Genomic DNA, 19,062 nt, shown 5'->3' with positions numbered 1-19,062 from the left:
ACATAAAGAGTTCAATACATTAACAACTCCACCAGTCTACTGGCCCCTTTATAAATAATAATAATAGTAATAATAATGAGTGCAGCATACTAGCACAAAATGAGTATAAGTGGGGGCATGACTGTGTAGGTAAAATTATGCATTGGGATGTTAGATGAGTTTGTAGCTTCAAAATAACAAAGAAGTAGTACAAACATGAACCAGAGGGTGTGTTAGAAAATGAGAATTACAAGATCTTATGGAACTACTGGTGAAGCAAGAAAATCAGATATGATTATAGAAGACAGAATAAACAATGTAAGATCATAAATTTGCAATTCCTTATAATAGAGTTGATGCCAAAGTAATTGAAAAAGTTGAAAGAAATATCAGAGGGCCGAAGAGACTGTTGAAGTCTAAGACAACAGTTATTCTTGTAGTAATTGGTGCACTTGGCACAACACCCAAAATGCTACCAAAGAAACTGAAAAAGTTGGAATTAAAACTTGCATTGATGACTCTGGTACTTGAACACCTATTTTATCGGTAATAATAATAATAATAATAATAATAATAATAGTATTAATAATAATAATAATAATAATAATAATAAGTTTTCTCTGATGAATGTACAAGTCCAACAATTTTGGTGGAAGGAAATTTGTCCATACCATTGAACCAGGACTTGACTGGTATTTTATTTTGTCCAGCCTCGCCTGGCACCTGTGCAGGTGGCACCTAAAAAGCACCCACTACACTCACGGAGTGGTTGGCGTTAGGAAGGGCATCCAGCTGTAGAAACATTGCCAGATAAGACTGGAGCCTGGTGCAGCCTTCTGGCTTCCCAGAACCCCGGTCGAACCGTCCAACCCATGCTAGCATGGAGAACGGACGTTAAACGATGATGATGATGATGAACGCCAGATAGATGAAGAGCAAAGTTAACTTTGGTGGGATCTGAACTCAGAATCTAAAAAGCCTTTTGTCTGGCACCTAACAATTCAGCTGGTTAATAATAATGAGAATGTCTGGTATATGCAATAGACTGCAATTATTAAGGAAGAAGGACCAAATAGTGTAAGCATTGATACTTTAATCAAGGATATTAGTGCCAGGACCTTCTATTCTACAAATAATAATGATGCTGTTTGTATAAATCTGAATTTTTTTTAGGTCCAAGGCAGGAAATTATAGAGGAATAGGGTCCTTATAAATTCATCCAGCTCATGCCAGCCTTAAGAAATATAAAAGAAAAGAAAACCTCCCCACTTTTTTTTCTCTGAGAGAAAAATAAAACAATCTTAGAAATAAAATCATACCCTCTCCAAAACACATACAGGCGTTGAAATAACGATGATTATAAAGACAAAGAGGGAAAGTGAAGAAAATATTAGCAAAAAAAAAAATTAGCTGTAGATTTGCTTTTCTTACTAAACCGTTATGCATCATAAAGCTAACCAGCTACATGCTTCACTAATTTCCATAGTTTCCTAAATAGGGCCTTCCTTTCTTTCTTATTTGTTTCTCCCCCACCCACCCCCACTCCTTTTCCTTTTTTTTTTTTCTTTTTTATCATCTCAGCCAACGTCGTCGTTCCCACCCATCTCTGACAAGATAAGAGCATTAGGCTTATGACATCTCCTGAGAGATGTCACTTTTAGCAGTGCTAGTCTTCTGTCACCCCACCACCTCTGTTTCATACTTACATGACATATGGACACAGTGAGGCTCTGCTGACTTTATAGAAGTTTAATCTAGCTGCTAATTGATATTTTATTCAGATCATGTCCATCACCTTCATGGTTATTAATAGTTTATTTTTGGTTTTTGTTTTTTACCACTGTTCCATTGTCGTTGATGTTGATGATGTTGTTGTTGTTATTATTATTATTATTATTATTATTATTATTATTATTATTATCATCATCTCTTCTTGTCCATTGTGGCATGTGTTAATACCAAGAAGTGAAAAAATTAGGTTTTGAAATCCGATTATGGCAGAAATGGAACAAAGAAGTAAATAATATTTTACGTCTTTGCATTTTGCATTTGTTCAAATCATATATATATATATATATACATACATATGTATATTCATATATATAATATGTACATACATATATATAATATGTACATACATATATAATATATATATATATATATATATATATATACATATGTATATTCATATATAATATGTGTATACATGAATATAATATATATATATATATATATATATATATATATATATATATATACATATGTATATTCATATATATGATATGCATATACAAATATAATATATATATATATATGTATATATATATATATATATAACGGGAAGCTTTATGAAAATAAACAAAAGACGAAGGCAGGTGGAAAACAAACGAACAATTGTATTAGTATGGCGCTCAGGAAATATAAATAAAACAAGTCTTTAACGTTATATATATATATATATATACATACATATATATATTCATATATATATATATATATATACATACAAGTCTTTAACGTTATCTATATATATATATACATACATATATATATTCATATATATATATCATCATCATCATCATCATTTAGTGTCCGTTCTCCATGCTAGCATGATATTCATATATATATGTATATACATATATATAATATATATATATATATATATACATATATATATCCACATACATACATATATATACACATATATACACACACAATACATACAAGCACATGCTTTATTTATGAAGACTTTTTCTTTACTTCAATATCATTTTTATTCAGTAACTCTAAACTTTCACATGTCAGTAATATGAATGTAGAAGCTCACTAAATGCTTAAATTAAGTACATAGAATATTTTATTTGTGTTCATGGTTCTTTTGTCTCCTAAAAAAAAAAGAAAAAACTTAATAATTTATATTATTATCTATAACGTTCTGCAGTTAGGATCTTGTGGAATTGACCTAATTTTGATTGTCTTTTGATTGTTTCATCTCATTACTCTACCGAGAAAAATTAAACAATATACTCACATTTTTCTTTCTCCTCAGATATATATTTCCCAGTTCTTAAATTCTTAAACCATTATGGGTATCTAACTATTATTGTTTCAAAAGTTGACAGTGAATATGCTATTGTCATTAGAAAATAGGATTGGTTGCTTTATGGTTTCTATAAACTTCATAGGGCATTCATTGTTATGAGACCAAATCTCTACCTTTACCTTTCACCTCAAGTTGGTGAACTATATTTTGCTAATGTATTAGGATCAGTTATTATAGTGATACAAGTTTCATTACAAATTTGAAGACAGGTTTACGGAGGCAAGCTGTAAAAAATGACAATATTTTGAATGAATAAACATAAGTTCCATTTTATTACCTAAGAACAATTGAAGTAGAAAAAGCTGTAATATTTGCAAAAGTAATCATCTGGGTTATATCAGAATTTTGCTTTCTTAGTGGTTCAGTAGAGAATAAATGCAATTTCCTTTTGCTATCCCAAGATCCCCTGGAAAATTTGTACTCACTACAAGAAGTGTAAGAAATACTCTATCTATCATACAGTGTTGTCGATACCTACAGCATGAATCAACACCTCATCATAGTACCTATATTTATAATCAGTTGGAATGGGCTATTGAGAGATATATACCTTTAACCCTGCTATCATACACATTTTTGAATATTGGAACAATCAAACTTTGGACTAAACAAAATAATTTTTCATCAAAAGTCTTTCATAAAATTGTATTTCATTGCTTGCATGAAACATTATACTTGTAAGCTAATTAATTTGTTGAAGTTAATGTTTAATATTATATTTAATATATTCTATTAAATAATATGATCATAGTAAATATATATTGAAGCACTCCGTCAGTTACGATGATGAGGGTTCCAGTTGATCTGAATCAACGGAACAGCCTGCTCGTGAAATCAACGTGTAAGTGGCTGAGCACTCCACAGACACGTGTACCCTTAACGTAGTTCTTGGGGATATTCAGCGTGACACAGAGAGTGACAAGGCTGGCCCTTTGAAATACAGGTACAACAGAAACAGGAAGTAAGAGTGAGAGAAAGTTGTAGTGAAAGAGTACAGCAGGGATCACCACCATCCCCTGCCGGAGCCTCGTGGAGCTTTAGGTGTTTTTGCTCAATAAACACTCACAACGCCCGGTCTGGGAATCGAAACCGCGATCCTATGACCGCGAGTCCACTGCCCTAACCACTGGGCCATTGCACCTCCACGATCATAGTAAAGAGGCATGTATGATTAGAGATTATGTATTTTTGGAGGAAAATTGCTGCTGCTTAGCCCCAGTTCAATGCTGATTGCACAAGCTTTTGATCAAAAACATTTCAAATACTGTACATTGTAAATATCCAGTGTGTGTCCCTTTTTAATTTGAAGATCCAGTTGCTGTTTTGTAGTGGATCAAATATTCAAAGAAATGCCCCTTACTAGTTGATATCAGTGATTTGAAGGCAGTTTGGATGCTGACAAAATATTCAGGAAAGAAAAGAGCAAAGAAATGAGCCAGATTATTACTAAGACAAATGTTTAAGAGTTTCAGTAAAAAGAAATGGTTTTCCATTTCTTTGGATAACCCTCTGAACTCTCTTTTTTTTTCATATATCTTTCTTTTTTATCTGTTGGCCAGTTTTAGCTCAGGTCATTAATATTTTTTTTCTATAGCTCTGCATCTGTCTTTTAATTGTTCTTGTTCTGTCTATCCAAGAAAACTCTATGAGCAATATCCTGCCAAATTTTGAGTAAGCTTCCATTGGCTTAAGAACATTAAAATCAGTTTGCAGCACACTATCTCTAATACAATATGGAAGCAATAATTACCTTTGCAGTAAAAGATTAATTTTGGTTGCCTATAAATTTATGTTCTGCTGTTAGTTGGCTTGGATGTCTATTTTGACAATAACAATGACAACTTAAATCAATAATCAATCAAATTTTACCAGGGTCACAAACTGAGCAGATGATGTTCTAATAAGTAGAAAGTCAGTAATTGGTTTCCACTTTAAAAAATGTCATGGAATTAACACAGACCTAATTTTTGGCTCATTTCTTCTTCTCGTCTGGCACCTGTGTCAGTGGCACATAAGAAAACACCGAAAACACCATCCGAGCATGGCCGTCTGCCAGCCTCATCTGGCACCTGTGTCGGTGGCACATAAAAAACACCATCCGAGCGTGGCCGTCTGCCAGTCTTGTCTGGCACCTGTGTCGGTGGCACATAAAAAACACCATCCGAGCGTGGCCGTCTGCCAGTCTCGTCTGGCACCTGTGTCGGTGGCACATAAAAAACACCATCCGAGCGTGGCTGTCTGCCAGTGTCGTCTGGCACGTGTGTTGGTGGCACATAAAATCACCCACTACACTCTCGGAGTGGTTGGCGTTAGGAAGGGCATCCAGCTGTAGAAACACTGCCAGACCTGACTGGCCTGGTGCAGCCTTCTGGCTTCCCAGACCCCAGTTGAACCGGCCAACCCATGCTAGCATGGAAAGCGGACGTTAAACGATGATGATGATGATGTAGGACATTTTCATTGTGAAGCATTAGTTTATTAAGGCATCACTTCCATATGTAAGAGACCACCTGCTGCTGATGATAAACAAATTTTAACAATCATTTTTTACGTTTCTTAATATGGTTATTTATCGTATATATTTATCTTTTGTTGTTTTTTAACCATTAAGTCATACATTTATAGTTTCTACTATTTATTCTTAACCATGTCCAGAAAACTTTCATCCTGCTTATTTCAAGATTTCACTATTGTTTTATAAATACGCCTACACAATTTTGTTCAAAATCTGCCTAGTGTTTAACCCTTTCATTACTGTATACTGACATAAGCACATGCATAAATATATACATATATATATTTATATATGCACAATGGGCTTCTTTCAGTTTCTGTCTACCAAATCCACTCACAAGGGTTTGGTTGGCCCAAGGCTATAGTAGAAGACACTTGCCTAAGGTGCCACGCAGTGGGACTGAACCTGGAACCATGTGGTTGGGAAGCAAGCTTCTTACCACACAGGCACACCTGCACCTATGATAATAATCCTTTCTACTGTAGACTCAGGGCCTGAAATTTTGGGGGATTACATCAACACTAGGACTTGAGGGGTACTTATTTCATCAACCCTGGAAGGGTGAAAGATAAAGTCAATTGCGGCAGAACGCGAACTCAGAACATAAAAGCAGATGATATGCTGCTTAACATTTTACTTGGCATATTCTTTTATTGTTTATTTGTTTCAGTCATTTGACTGCAGCCATGCTGAAGCACTGCCTTTAGTCAAACAAATTGATCCCAAGACTTACACTTTGTAAGCCTAGTACTTATTCTATTGGTCTCTTTTGCTGAACTGCTAGCTTACAGGGATGTAAACACACCAACATCAGTTGTTAAGCAATGGTGGGAGGCCAGACACAAACAAACAAATATATACATCGTATATATATATATATATATACGATGGGCTTCTTTCACTTTCCATCTACCAAATCCACCCACAAGGTTGGTAAGCAAGGTACTTACCACACAGCCATTCCTGCACCTACAGTCATGTAACGTTTTTACCAGTTTGCTGTCTTAAATGATGATGATGATGATGATGATAATAATAATAATAATAATAATAATAATCCTTTCTACAAAGGGCACAAGGCCTGAAACTTGTGGGGAGGAAATTAGTCAATTTCATTAACCTCCAGTGTTTCACTGGTACTTAATTTATTGACCCCGAAAGGATGAAAGGCAAAGCCAATCTAAATGGAATTTGAACTCAAAACAAAGACGGACAAAATGCCATGAAGCATTTTGTCCAGTGTGCTAACGATTCTGCCAGATCACTGCCTTATATGATAATAATAATAATCCTTTTTACTATAGGCCTGGGATTGGGAGGAAGAGGGCTAGTTGATTACATTGACCCCAGTGCATAACTGGTACTTATTTCATCGACCCCAATAGGATGAAAAGCAAAGTTGACCTTGGTAGAATTTGATCTCAGAATGTAAAGATGGATGAAATGCTACTAAGCATTTTATCCAGCATGCTTACAATTGTGCCAGTTTACCACTTAATAATAATAATAATAATATCCTATCATTTAGATCTTTACATGATCCATGTGTGATGTCCCATCTTTAGTTACTGTACTTTATATATATCCTATTATATATGTAGTGTTATAATTCATCTTTCCAAATCTTAATATTGTGTTTTATTTATTTATTTTATTCATTTATTTGGAATGTAATTTTGGCTTTTATCTTTATTGTTCCTAAGAAACTGCCACAAAACTACATTTTCCATATTTGCACTGTTTTTTTTTTTTTTTTTTTCATGTTTATTCTTAATGTCTATTTCTATATTTTATCGTTATTATTCTTCTTATTATTATTATTTATATTTTCTCTCTGTCTTTCTTATTTATCTAGTCCTTTCCCTCCCACTTTATTTTCTTCCTACCCATCTTCCTCCCCTTTGTGACATGGCTTTGCACTTCCCTGTTCTTCTCCTCCCAAAACCATGTCATCAACATAATTCCTCCCCACAATATTTTCACTGTTACTTTTCACTTAATTAGAACAATTAATTCACACGTATTACTTATTCTGTGTCATACGGTACAATGTCTTCAACTCTTCACCTTCCCACTCACTCACTCTCCCACACAGTTCTCTCCTTCTGCCCTTTACTCCTCTCCTTTCCATACTTTAATCTAACTTATTTACATCCCAAACTCTATTCCAATGTAGATTTTCACTCTCCCCTTACACTCTCCTCTCTAGTCTTGTCTCCTTACTCTCTCTTTCTCTCATCTTTCCTCACATTCTACACCTTACTCTTCTTTGTCAATGGCTGACAGCTTTTTCTTCTTCCTTGGGCCTGTCCCTTAGCTCCTCCCTGCCCATCATACTCCACCTTCTAACCCTCACCCAATCTCTTACATAATATCTCTATTCTATGGTGATAATTTTTTCACAATTATTTCCTATTCTCTCCTTTACTGTTGCCATTTTTTCTTATTTTTTTTCTTGTGGTATTTGTGGGGATATTTTTTATAATTTACTTTGTTTTTCAACTTTTATTTATTTCTTTCTTTATTTTGTTACCATTTTGGCTCTTCAATACTTTCCACAGATATATCCTTTCTTTCTAAATTACATCTGCTCTATTTTCTCTCTCTTCCGTCTTCCTGTTTTTATTCTTCTCTTATTTTTTTATATTTCTATCTCTCCATCTTCATCTTTCTCGTTCTCTCTCTCTCTCTCTCGCGCTCTCTCTCTCTCTCTTTCTCTCGTTCTCTCTCTCTCTCTCTCTCTTACACACACACAAAGTTACCATCCATTTCTATTTTCACGTTTTTCTCTCCTTTCCTGCAATTTCTTCTTCACTTCTTTTCCTTTCTTCTTCACCTTTTCCTTTCTCCTTCACCTTTTCCTTTCTCCCCCTTCTGTCTTTCTCTTTTGTCTTTCCTTCCACCCAAAGTTATTCAGGATCTTACTGTGTCTCTTCTGCTTGTTCTGCCTCTAAAGATGTCAGCAGGCCAGCCAGCTTAATACAATCTTGTCAGATTATCTCGTTTATATTATTGTTTCCCAATTGAAAGTGGCTCCCCTAAGATGTGAGTCAGCTGCCAGTGTTTACAGCACTGTCCATTGGTGACATGTCACAGCTTCCTCAGACTTAGACATGGTTCTCTCTCTCCATTTGGGAGCTATCTTTTAACCATATGGGAATAAACTATAACAATAATAATAATAATAATAATGATAATGATAATGATAATGATAATAATAATAATGATAATGATGATAATAATAATAATAATAATCATAATAATAATAATAATAATGATAATGATAATAATAATCATGATAAACAAAATGAAAATCAAAGTAGATTAATACAAAGTAAAGAAGAAAGGAAAGGTGGAAAAGTTTTTTTCTTCTTTTTCTTTTTTTTTTTTTCTCAGAATGGTAGTTTGTTTTTGGATGCAGTGGGTTGTTGAATAGAGGGAAGTGTGATGTTGGTGTTGGAAATCCTTTTTTGGTTGCATTCATCAGCGTGGTTTGGTGTTGACGGAGGTGTTGTAAGAGTTGCAATGGAAGTAATGATTTGGGAAGTCAGAGAATGATGTGGAAATTTATCAAATTGTTCCTGTGGCATTGTCATAATTGTCTTCTATTTACACATTACATATACATATATAGGCGCAGGAGTGGCTATGTGGTAAGTAGCTTGCTTACCAACCACATGGTTCCGGGTTCAGTCCCACTGCATGGCATCTTGGGCAAGTGTCTTCTGCTATAGCCTCGGGCCGACCAATGCCTTGTGAGTGGATTTGGTAGACGGAAACTGAAAGAAGCCTGTCGTATATATGTATATATATATATATAGACATGTATGTTTGTGTGTCTGTGTTTGTCCCCCCACCATCGCTTGACAACCGATGCTGGTGTGTTTACGTCCCCATTACTTAGCGGTTCAGCAAAAAGAGACCGATAGAATAGGGTCGATTTACTCGATTAAAGGTGGTGCTCCAGCATGGCCACAGTCAAATGACTGAAACAAGTAAAAGAGTAAAGAGTATAGGAGTGTGCGTGTGTGGGTGGGTGCGGTTCTATGTTATAATTGCTACAGTAATGAACCATCTTGTAGATATGGTAAAGTATATAAAACCAGTATTCTTCTCATAATAAATTTTCTGCTTGTGGATGGGAGAACAGTTGTGACACTTGTATACAAAAAAAACCCACTGATGAAATGATGCCTGTAATGCCACAAAATAACAATGTTATCAAGATGAATGATTGTAGTGGAGACGGGTGGGTGGTATAAAAATATTGTATTACTCGTGAATACAACAATGAATGCTACAACTTTGATTCTGGTATTCTTTTTTCTAGATTTTCTTTGCAAACCAGCTCTTTTCTGTTAATTATGGTTACAACATAGCTCTGTTTCTTTTGTTTTTGTTGTTGTTGTTTATCCTCTGTTTCTTGTCTTTTTACAGGTCTCAAATAGATTACTGATGGTTAAAAGTGATTTTGCTTTCCTAATAAATCCTTTTTCAAATCACAAAGGCCTATATGGCATCTGTGATTTTCAAATCATAAGGATTTATCCTTCATTTCTATATATCTTTATATATAAAAGTGAAGTTGTGTGTCTGTCTCCTACGATTTAGATTCCTAACTACTCCCACATTTTGCAGTGCAGTTTAACCAAAACCGGGTATCTTATAGTCGTGATTCATATTGAGCCCTTCTGGGTATTAGCTCGCGTCTACGATGAGTCTACGATTTAAAAAAAAATTTACCATCATTTTTTTCCATTTTAATGCATTTTTTCGCTATTATATAAGGGAAGTAACTCTCTAAAAATGTCTACGATGTGTCAACGATTTAAAAAAAAATTTACCATCATTTTTTATCCATTTTTAATGCATTTTTTTTTGCTATTTTTTGGCTATAACTCTCTAAAAATGCTTATATAGTTATTTCCCTTACAAACCCGAGCAACGCCGGGCGATACTGCTAGTATATATATATATATATTTCAATAGGAGAATGAATTATCCTATGTTTATCATCAACATGGAAAATTCGATGAACCGATACCAGGGTAGCAAATTCACGTCAGAAACACGGTTGAAGCGACCTGTCCAAGGGTAGAAACTCCGGGTTCATGTGCAGAAATTTGTGTGTTATATATGAATAAATAAATAAATGAATGGAGTTGAACGAAGATGTTAACAAAATTCCTTTACTCTCGACATGGTTTTATTTTATGATTTTATTTCCTTTCTCAGATTCATACTTTTACTGCAGCAGTCCTTCAGTTTTTCTAGGCCCTATAAAAGAACTTGGAAGGCTGGGCCTCCAACTAGGCCTTTTATGATACCCTTAAAGCCAGGAACTTCTCAGCACCCCCCTCATATATACCTTTTCCAGGTTAATTACAACACACAGTATCAACCACATGGGTCATTTGTATTAAAGTATATTTGTAGGGTATCTGAGTTGTCTTTGAATATCAATTGTTTAAGAGAGAGAAAGAGAGTGAGAAATACAAGCAACCATCAGATTTAGATAACAAAAAAAAAGTGTGTTAAACATGATTGCCACAGGGAGGAAAATGCGATGAAAGTGTTTATATTAAACAGATAATTATCAGTTGAATGGTTCTTATTGAAGTCAACTTTGCCTTTCATTCCACTGGAATTGATAAAATAAATGTTAGGAGTATACTGAGCTAATTATATCCCTACAAAATTGACCTTAAGCCATTTAAAAAAAAAAACATACAAAAACAAAAGTAAAACATATTTTTCGGTAATAATTTACCAAAATGTTTTTGTAATTTGTGTTCTCAATTTTTATCTATTATTCTACTGTAGCTGAGTAATAGAAAGCTGGATTTATCTTAGAGACTTCATTATCTTTGGACATTTGATTTCATATGTATCTGTGAATTAACGTTTTACTCACTGTCATCATCATCATCATCATCATCGTTTAACGTCCGTTCTCCATGCTAGCATGGGTTGGACGGTTCGACCGGGGATCTGGGAAGCCAGAAGGCTGCACCAGGCTCCGGTCTTATCTGGCAATGTTTCTACAGCTGGATGCCCTTCCTAATGCCAACCACTCTGTGAGTGTAGTGGGTGCTTTTTACGTGCCACCTGCACTGGTGCCAGGCGAGGCTGGCATCGGCCACGGTCGGATTGGTGCATTTTAATGAAGCCAGTCAAGGCGGCACTGGCTTCGGCTATGATTCGGATGGTGCTTTTTACGTGCCACCAACATGGAAGCCAGTCGAGGCAGCGGTATCCTTTTTAAATTGTTGTTCCTGTTGTTTCTGTATAACTAGGGTCAACTCTCATTGATCTGATTTATGATCAAAGCCATTTTTTACCAAATATCTTGTGTTTCTACTGCAATATTATCAGATGTCGTTTTATTTATTTTTTTCGTTTGGTTTCTGAGGAAGATTTACCATATTTGACAGCATATGAAATACATTTTTACCCTTAAAAAATGTCTCCTCCCCACAAAAAAAAAAAAAATTCCCCCAGTCCATTACACTAAGTCAAACCCCCATCCCTTTGAGCTTTAATGCATTAAAAACATTTTTGAAAAATATGTTCTGCTGAAATTGGGGTGCATCTAATATGCCTATAAGCCATTTATGCCACCAAAATAGTAGTTGTTATTTCTAGCAGAGTAGTTGATTGCATAGAGGCTCACTCATTTGTTTTTGTGATTTTTTAAAGTTGTTGTTGTTTGGCATTCATGTCATGACCATGTCTGTTTTCCCCTCAAACATACTACATGCAGAACTATATAATATAATGTGTCTTTTTTTTTTTTTTCAAAGACAGTTACGTAAGTATAAGTTAAAGGAAATTTGGTCGCTTTTCCTAACAGATTAGGTAATGATGTAGTGGCACTTGGTTGTGGTGATAGTGAGAAACCATTATATCTGTCTGGTAACAGGTGTTGTATCTGTTTTGAATTTAATGCAGAATAACCATTAAACACAGCTCATCAGAAGTCCAGATCTAATGGTAAAGAAGACCAAGCCATCTGAGGAAGTCTGATCTAAAGCAAAATCAGATTAATGTGGGACTTATTTCTAATAGTTATGTGAACTAAGGTTATGTAGAATTGATTGTGCTATCCAAAAACAATGTACTCCTATCAGTGGATTTGAATTCTTGACCCTTGAAAAAATATGGGTACAGTCATGGCTATATGGTTAAGAAATTGGGTTTATCTATGTCTGCTTTTGGGGTCCAATGCCACTGCACAGTACTTTGGAGGAATGTTTTCTATCATACCATTGAATTGACCTGAGTCATGTGAAGGAAATTTGTGGGAAGTAAGTATATGTGGTAGACCATCAGATAGGTTCCTGTTTTTGGATAGTGGACTTCATTACCATCATAACACCATCACTGCAAGGTACTTGAGTGCCATTAGTAGAGTCAACTTTGTTGCAGTCATTTGGGCCTGGTCTATAGTCTAGAGATAAGTTCCTACCATTCTTGCACCAATCTTAGACGCCCTGTAAAAGCTTATGATTTATCTGATTTAGTATTACTTTTGTATTACAACTGGAATAGGACAAAGGTCATGAGTGTTCCATCCTTTACCTAGTCTAATGTTTCAACTCACCTATAATGGTGTTGTATATGGTATATTTAGAAGTTATACTGTTTTACCCAGAACAACAATTATCATCAAGAACGGTGGGGAGAGTACAGTCTGTGTAGCTGTCTCCTCATACTTCAATTTAGAGAAGTGTCATACTTGACATTTGAGTAACAGCTAATCAATCAATAAACAATCAATCAGCCAACAGATCAATCAATCAGCTTTTCTTCTTTCTCAGTGTTAGCATGAATCTTTCTTTTCCGAGTTGTCTATGGAATGGATTGTGGTGCTCATGCATATTTGTGTGAATGAGTTTCTGCTTAGAGACAGAGCATTAAACAATTACGTTTTGAAGTAAAGATATTTTTCCTTCTTAGCAGAGAGAGGGGGAGTAGGAGAGGGAGAGAAACAGAGACAGAGAGAGGACGGAAAGAGAGAGTTGGGGAGGTAAAGGTATAACTATTAACCTCTCATTATGTCAGAAATATTTTTCTTTTCTTTTTTTTTTTTGTCCTATTCCAGTTGTAATACAAAAGTAATACTAAATCAGATATGTATCTTTTGTTCTTGATTTGTTTATTAAAAGATCATTTGCTTTCTTTAACGTTAAGACACATCAACATGGGCGTTTATTGCCAGTGCCAACACGGTTCATTTGCCACATAGAACACCATTTATTAATCTAAAATTAAGTGACAGAGGTCTGGCTTGTCCTTTTTGTTGCCATGTGAAGTTTATCAGTTTTAGGGAGATAAACTAAACCTTTGCAACATAACATGGATGTAAAAAATTATGCAATAATTCTCTCTCTTCTGAATCTATTTCCATTAAATTATCAATTCAAACTCATTTTTTTTCTTTTTCTTTCTTCTAATATCTTTTCTCTTTTTCTATGAGAAATGCCAATTTCATAACACCATAACAACATCCTCTTATTTTTGTTTTATTTTTAAACCTTACTAAGGTATGTTTATGTGAATAAGATTATCTTGTGATTGTGAATAACATTGTTAACCTATTCTTACATGTACATTTCCAATCTCGGTTTATTACTGGCACTATAGATCTATCTGTTCAAATTCACATAAAACCCATTAACACTATTGATAATTATGAAGTCTTTATACGTCTGGTTAACTGGTAAAGAACACCAACAGCAAGCAACTCTGTGCCCACTACTGCTACCACAAAGCTTCTGTTTTAAATTGTGTGATTTCATCATTGACAAAAGAGATGAAGTGAGTTAGTATTATTGTTATCGGCAATGAAGGATGATACAAGTAGTAGATCATAGATAACGCCCACTCCCTAATGGCTAAAGTAGACCTTTCTTATTTAGTTCTCTCTCACAATGAGCTTGAGTAGATAGAATAAAGTAGGCATTAGGAATATTAAAGAAGAGTTGTTTGACCATAGCCTGAAGTCTCAGAAATGATAATTGGTATTCATCTTCGTGCTAGACTTTTCTGTGCAATTATGATTCCTGCTCTTTAACCAATCCATTCAATTCATACTATTGTTACTACTATTCAGTCACACAACTAGTATAATTCCCAGTATGCTTTCTATTTCTTCTTTTCCTCCATCCCTTTCCTTTGAGCATTTTATCATATCTCATCTCTTCCTTTTGTTACTAGTAGCCTGGTTCATCACTTAGCTAACATCAAATCTCATTACTAAAGGTCGTACCACACAAACCATCTACTCAGATGATATGATTTTAATTCTCTGCTCTACAGCTCTCTAATTATTTTTCGTCCTCTCTTCCAACCCCACCATGATCTTTGGCTCCATCAACTTGCACTACTAACCTTTCATCTATATCACCTTGCAGGAGTTTGTAGCAGTATGGACTATTTTATTATATCTTAGTTCATTAAATCCCACCTTTCTTCACCTTAAAAATAAAAAAATAAAAAGTAAATAAATGTAAAATAAATGAAAAAGACAAACTATTCACAAAACAGTATATCTAAATATTTTTACACAATTTAAGTAATATATTTTTTTCATTTAACTGATATTCAGATATTTCCACTAGCCCAATGCTTTGTTATCAAAATAACTCTTCTCACTGTAATTTGACCTTTTTTGTGACTACTTTTCTAATGAGTAGACTGCCTGTATATTTCAATTTCCAATGTAATTTAAGACATTGAAGATGTTTTCTAAAAAATATCTGTAACTTTGTAGTATATTGGTTTCAAATTTTGGCTCAAAGTTCAAGGGAGGGGGCTAGTTGTACATCGATTCCCATGCTCATAAGTATCAGTGTTCATCTATCTGGTACTTATTTAACAGACCCCCCAAATGGATGAAAGGCAAAGTCGACCCTGATGGCATTTGAGCTCAGAACATTAAAATAAACAAAATGCCACAAAGCATTTTTGCCTGGTATAACTTCCATTTCTAACCACCTTACTTTTTCATTGGTACAGTACAACTTGGAGCACATTATAAAATTTGTTCTTTTTTAATGGGGTAGGATAGGATATGAAAATGATTTAGCTACTATTCTATAGCAGGTCTAATGACCAGGTAGGGCTTTCCTGCTTCTACTGACCAACTGGAGGCTCCATTTATGTTATGAGATTTTACTTTATATATGAATGCTTTAATAAGTAAGGTCTCCTGTGGATTAGTATTAAAAATAATGTATATAGATACAATACTGTATCCAAACCAATATGTATTTCTATTGGGTTGTCCGGAAAGTTCATGCCGATTTTTAATGGAAAGAAAAGGTCAATAAATACTTGCCATTACATTTTTAATCAACCAAATATGAACCATTTTGTTGCACAATGCGTCTCCATCTTTCCTTTAACTTGAAAATACCCTCTTCCAAGAATTGAGGTGGTTTCATGGCAAAGAATTCAGCAAGGTATCTTTTTACGTCATCCAAGGAATTGAAATTTTTACCATTAAGACTATTCTGCAGACACCTGAATAAGTGGAAATCCAAAGGAGCAATATCTGGTGAATATGGAGGGTGGGGTAACACATCCCAGCCAAGCTGCAGCAATTTTTGTCTGGTTCCCAAAGCATCAAGTGCCGAAAATGAACTTTCTTATCTTCCATTTTAAAGGGTTACAGAATTAACACAGGTTATAGGAACATAAACCTTCTTCCATGAAAAGATAGCTTAAACTGTGCTCTAAATGGAGGTGTAGTCAAATCCTATTTTATGGACTGAACCATGTTCTAAAATAAATCGAAAGGTAAGCTACTATAAATCGGCACGAACTTACCAGACAACCCAATACTATCCATGTACTTATTGTATAGTCCTTAACAAAATGAATACTAACTTTTTACATTCCTTTATTCTTACTGATTTCATTCATTGAACTTTGACCATGCCAAAGAACAAAGCATTATATCAACTCCAGTACATTTTCAGTCTGGTACTTAGTTTATCAATCTCTATTGATTGAAACACTAAGTTAGTATTTTTGACATGGAAATGCAAAACCAAATTTCACTGATAAATATAAATAAAGACACTGGTACAGATATACACATATAAATATATATATTATGGACTAGTTGTGTAGTTAAAAAGTTTACCTTCCAATCACCAGGTTTTAGTTTCAATTCCACTGTGTGGTAGCCTAGACAAGTGTCTTCTACCATAACTTTTGGTCAACAAAAGTCTTGCAAGTGAATTTTGTCATAGGAAACTGAAAGAAGCTTATCATATTTATGTGTCCTTGTCTTGACATCCATGATAGTTATAAATAGGTGTCACTGTCATACAAACAGTGTCTCTTGTTTTTAGTCTCCCATGGAAACATGTCAAGCCATGGGGGAAATATTTCCTCATTTGGGAAGAACATCCAGCCATAGAAAATCTGCCTGTACAAATTCCACCTGGCCCATAGAAAAGTAGACGTCAGAACAATTAAAACAATGATGGTGAAACACTGGTACAAGGTGCTGTGCAGTGGAATTGAACCTGAATCCATGTGGTTGCAAAGCAAACCTCTTAGCCATACAGTAAACTTACAGTAACGTAAACTTACAGATGAACATTTGTGACTGTAACCAAATAACCTACTTGTTAATGTCACAGAATCACTGACAGTTTAAATCAAATATTAATTGACAGACTCTCTTGGTGATGGAATAAGAATATAGTTGATTGATTCTATCTCAGTATGTTACTCATGGAAGACAAAGAAGTTGCTCAACCAGCTAACAATAGCAGTCAATCTTCTTTTAATTGCACTTTGCTATCTTAAAAAGAGAAGGAGCCATATATCCAGGATTAAGTAGTTCTGGATACATTATATATGAAACAAGTGGAGGCGCAATGGCCCAGTGGTTAGGGCAGCGGACTCGCGGTCATAGGATCGTGGTTTCGATTCCCAGACCGGGCGTTGTGAGTGTTTATTGAGCGAAAACACCTAAAGCTCCACGAGGTTCTGGCAGGGGATGGTGGTGATCCCTGCTGTACTCTTTCACCACAATTTTCTCTCACTCTTACTTCCTGTTTCTGTTGTACCTGTATTTCAAAGGGCCGGCCTTGTCACTCTCTGTGTCACGCTGAATATCCCCGAGAACTATGTTAAGGGTACACGTGTCTGTGGAGTGCTCAGCCACTTACACGTTAATTTCACGAGCAGGCTGTTCCGTTGATTCAGATCAACCGGAACCCTCGTCGTCAAAACCGACGGAGTGCTTCCACATATATGAAAAAGATGGGATGGTCATGACTTGGAATGCCTTTGATCATAAATCTGTTAAATCAGAGCTGACCTGAGGTAAATAATGCCACAACAAACAACTGGAGAGAACCTCTGTGTAGTTGTTTGAGCAGCTAGAAATAACAGCTAAATTTCTTTTAACCCTTTAGCATTTAATCTAGCCGTATCCAGCCCGAATATTTTACTTGTTTTATGTTAAAACTGGCCAGATCCAGCCTTTCACACCTACCATGCAATATCATTCTAAAAATATACAAACACACCAAAGAAACCTTGAATCTACAAGATAATGCATGATTAATGCAAAACACTGTGAGTAAATAAGCAATACATTTCACAAAGAAATTTCAATGCTAAAGGACTAAATTACATCCGAGGATGATACCTGGTTGACTGATAATGATACTCAATCATCATGACCGAGGATGATACCTGGTTGATCCTGCCAGTAGTCATAAGCTTGTCTCAAAGCTTAAGCCATGCAAGTATAAATACTCATTAGAAAATGTAGCCCTATATACACTATAACTAAAAATAATGTAATGGTCGGAGAGCTGGAATGTCTTTTATTATAAGCTTAGTCAATCACAGGTGCATGGCTTAGTGGTTAGGGCATTCAGCTCGCGATCGTAAGGTCATGAGTTCAATTCCTAGCAATGCATTGTGTCCTTGAGCAAGACATTTTATTTCACATTGCTCCAGTTCACTCAGCTGGCAAAAATGTGTTGTACCTGTCACGCTCTGTGTCACGCTGGGTCTCCCTGAGAACTACGTTAGGGGTACACGTATCTGCGGATTGACTAGGAGCACTCCGTTGGTTACGACGATGAGGGTCCCAGCTGATACGATCAACGGAACAGCTTGCTCATGTAAATATAACAAATTTTAAAACAAGTTGATAGAAGAACCTATAGGCAGGCATTTAACATAGAAATAACAGCCAAATTTATGTCTAATCATATTTCATCATCATCATCATCATCGTTTAACGTCCGCTTTCCATACTAGCATGGGTTGGATGGTTCAACTGGGGTCTGGCAAGCCCGAAGGCTGCACCAGGCCAGTCAGATCTGGCAGTGTTTCTACAGCTGGATACCCTTCCTAACGCCAACCACTCCGAGAGTGTAGCGGGTGATCTTATGTGCCACCGACAGGTGCCAGACGAGGCTGGCAG

This window comes from Octopus sinensis, linkage group LG5 (assembly GCF_006345805.1).
Source record: "Octopus sinensis linkage group LG5, ASM634580v1, whole genome shotgun sequence".
NCBI classification, from domain to species: domain Eukaryota; kingdom Metazoa; phylum Mollusca; class Cephalopoda; order Octopoda; family Octopodidae; genus Octopus; species Octopus sinensis.
The sequence above is the reverse complement of the archived record's forward strand: the minus strand, read 5'-3'. Positions refer to the sequence as shown.